Source organism: Microtus ochrogaster, linkage group LG9 (genome assembly GCF_000317375.1).
Source record: "Microtus ochrogaster isolate Prairie Vole_2 linkage group LG9, MicOch1.0, whole genome shotgun sequence".
NCBI lineage: Eukaryota > Metazoa > Chordata > Mammalia > Rodentia > Cricetidae > Microtus > Microtus ochrogaster.
In genome coordinates, this window is record NC_022034.1 from 19,444,674 (window position 1) to 19,448,464 (window position 3,791).

Consider the following 3,791-nt stretch of genomic DNA (forward strand, 5'->3'; position numbering starts at 1 on the left):
GCCCGGTAGCCCAATGATCCGCTGACAAAGGGATGGACGGGGCAAAGCCACAGGATTAATTGTATCAACAAAATAAGAATGAGCCAAGAAGTGAATTCTCCAGTCCTGTCTCCAGATGAGAATGCAGTTATGTTGAAAACTAGGCTCTAACATTGTTTAATCCTGAGCAGAGGACAGAGTAATCTCTATTCAAACATCTGACCAGCAGATATCACAAACTAATGTATATGTGCTCTTTTAATATCCTACTTGTCATATCTTGTTTTTTGAGTTGGAAGACTAATATAATATCGATCCAGGAAGAATTATTTTATCCATGGAGAAAAATGTAATTTTATGTCACTAAATCTATAGTCAATCAAAAACAGAACTTCCACATATTAATCTCTGTTTCCCACTTAGTTGCCAACTTTTAATAGGACTCAGATGTAATGGGCTGAGTCAATTGGGCAGCTATTCCTCAACTGATTACCATGTTTGATTTATACATAATCTTCTGTTCTTGCTTTCTGTCTCTCCCTGTAACTCTCTGTCTCCTTTGTGCTTTCTCTCCCTAGTTCCCATTTTCACTCTATGTTTACACTAGACGAATATCATAGTGTTCAATGTGTAGCCATTTATTTGCACAAGTTCAATATACATTCATCAAAATAGTGATTACATCATATAACACTGAGTTATAGATCTCATTGTTTCTTACGTTTTCTACCAGCACTGTGCATTTGGACCTCCCATATTGTGCATACAACATATTCTTATTTCAGGAGGTCACAGAATAGCTAGGAGTAGTAGTTTGCTATAATCCCATTACTATAGATTGTGGTGGTTTACACATCTAATCCCAGTACTTCAGGGTGTTGCAGTGAGTTTAGGACCATTCTAGACTAACAGTGCTATCCACAGTGCAAAGCTGCAGATTATCTCATAGCAAATTCATTCTGATTTCATTGACTTTTCTAAGAGACCCAATCATATTCTTTAAACTCCTGGTACCACAAATAATGTCATTTATACAATTTTATTCTCCCACAAAAATTGATAGTATGATTATTGATTAAATCAAAATTGAACTAGAATTTTGATTGGATCAGAAAACCGTACTGATTAGTCAGAGATAGCTACCATCCTCATACTATTAATGTGTACTTTTTAAAAACAGAAGGGCTATTGATTTATATTGTTTACCAGATATTCCTGCATTATCTCATTCAAATCTTTTATTGTTTTATGTGTAATTAATGCCCCAATTGTGCTTTCCCTCTTTCCTTCCTTCTCATCCTTTAGTTCTTCCCTTTTCTTCCTTCATTTTCTACCCTTCTTCTCATGTAAATATTAATATAATTTGCAAAGAAAAATGTTTAAATTTTTATTTCAAATCATGTCTCTTGTTCCTTTCACAATTAAGAGTTACTTAGGTCTCTTAGTTGGGATGCATCACACAGTGTTGTAAGGCATGCTTGTTTGTTCTTGACCCTTAATTTTAATCTAGTAGTTAGCTGAAAAAACATTTAATAATTCTTCTCTCCCCACAGGGCTCTTATTCACCACTAGATATCAAAATGTCCAAAGCTTTCTTTCCTCTGTAATCTTTAATCATTTTAAAACTTTTTAAAGTAAAATTTCAAAGAAACACAGGAGACAATGTTAAATGAACCACTTCAGAACTGTAAGTAGCCACAATTACTGCTGTTTTGTTCGTTTTATTTCAAATCCTATCCCTCCCTTCCTTTCTTCCTTAAGTACTTTACAGAAACTCCCATGCTATTTCACTTAATGTGTATCTTTGGCTGAAAAGAATTTTTTTACAAAACTGTCATCTCACTGTAACACCTAACTAATGAACTACCATTCTTTAATATCATTTAATAGACAGTCTATATTCAACTTCCATCTAATTATCTGAAAAATATGTCTTCTGCTGTGTTGGAAAAATGAACAAAACAAGATTCACTCATTATATCAGACTGTTAAACTTTTTCAGTAACTTCTATCCTGTAATTGTTTTCAGAATATTAAAAATATCCTGTAAAAATATGTTTAAGAAAGTCTCACAGTTTGGGACTTTATGATCTGGATTTATGGATTGCACCTTCCTTTAATAGGTCATTTCCTATTCTTTATGTCTATAAATGGCTTGAGGAATTTGATTAAATGAATGTTCCATTCTGTTCTTTATCACAACATTATTTTTAATTAGCAGTAGACATTTCCTTCTGTGTCAGACACAATTGAGGAAGGACATTTTTAGTTCCCACCATTGTATGAAACTTTGTGGAAGAGTGGCTTTAGAATAGGACCTCTCAGGGGTAGTGGGGTAGTATACTTTCCACTTAGGAGGGACAATTACAAGGCCATGGAATCTTCATTCCAGGGCTAGTGTGAAGACCAATGGGTTATATTTTTCTTTTTACAAATTTTAAAATTGAAAATGTGTCTATTTTAAAATTGAATTTTAATGTCAGTTTTACTCACTATTACTTTTATAATTATTACTTCTTAGACTGGGGCATTTTATTCTCTTTTAAATCACTTTGACCAATCAAAGTTTCTAGTTCTTTTTTTCCCTACCTGAATGTATGCTATCTACTATTTTTATAATGAGAAATACTAGGTGATCTATGTTATAAAGGCCAAATCTGAAAAGTTGTTTTTTAGTTAAAGAGCATATTTGATCAGTTAGTAACACATAAATAGATAAATAATATTTCCAGATTTTGTTTAATTTCATTGCACGCTTTGCTTTTTTGAAATAATTTTAGAGGTCAATCAATAGTTTAATGAGATTACTTCAACTGATGTCCATCCTGGGATAATGTTTTACCTATTTCATTGAGTTGTTTTGTATTGACATGTGGTTAATGGAATACTTGATAGATCTGATGATGTCACACATAGAAGAGACTGTCGTTCACCTGTGTTTTGTGGGGAATTTAGTTATGTGGGTATCTCAGTTAGGGTTTATTTACTGTTATAAAACACCATGACCACAAGCAGTTCAGAGAGGAATAAGGTGTATTTCAGCTTACAATCCTCAGATCACAGTCCATCACCTACAGAAGTCAGGGTAGAACCTCAAGGCAGGAACCTGGAAGGAAAGATCTGATGCAGATGTTGTAGATAAATGCTGCTTCCTGATTCATTCATGTCTTTCTCAATCTGATTTCCTTTCTTTGTTTTTTTGTTTTTAATTAATTTCATTTTTATTGAAAATTTCCACCTCCTTCCCTCCCCCCACTTCCCTCCCCTCCCCCCACTCCTCCTCTCCCTCCATCTCTAGTCCAAGGAGCAGTCAGGGTTCCCTACCCTATAGGAAGTCCAAGGTCCTCCCTGCTCCCCCCAGGTCCAGGACGGTGAGCATCCAAACAGACTAGGCTCCCACAAAGTCAGTCCATGCAGTAGAATCAAAACCCAGCGTCATTTTCCTTGGCTTCTCCACCAGCCTCCAACGTCAGCCACATTCAGAGAGTCCAGTTTGATCACATGCTCCATCAGTTCCAGTCCAACCTGTCTTGGTGATCTCCCATTAGATCAGTCCCGCCATCTCAGTGGGTGGACGCACTCCTTGTGGTCCCAAAGAATAACATATAGTTATCCTCCTGGATATTGGAAATGGACAAGATTACAGACAGGGATTGGGTGGGGATAAGGGGAGATGGGAAGAGAGAAGGGAGATGGGGAGGATGGGGAGAGCTTGAGGGAATGGGATGGTTGGGATGGAGGAGGGGTGGATGAGGGAGCAGGGAAGTAGATATCTTAATTAAGGGAGCCATTTTAAGGTTGGCAAGAGACTT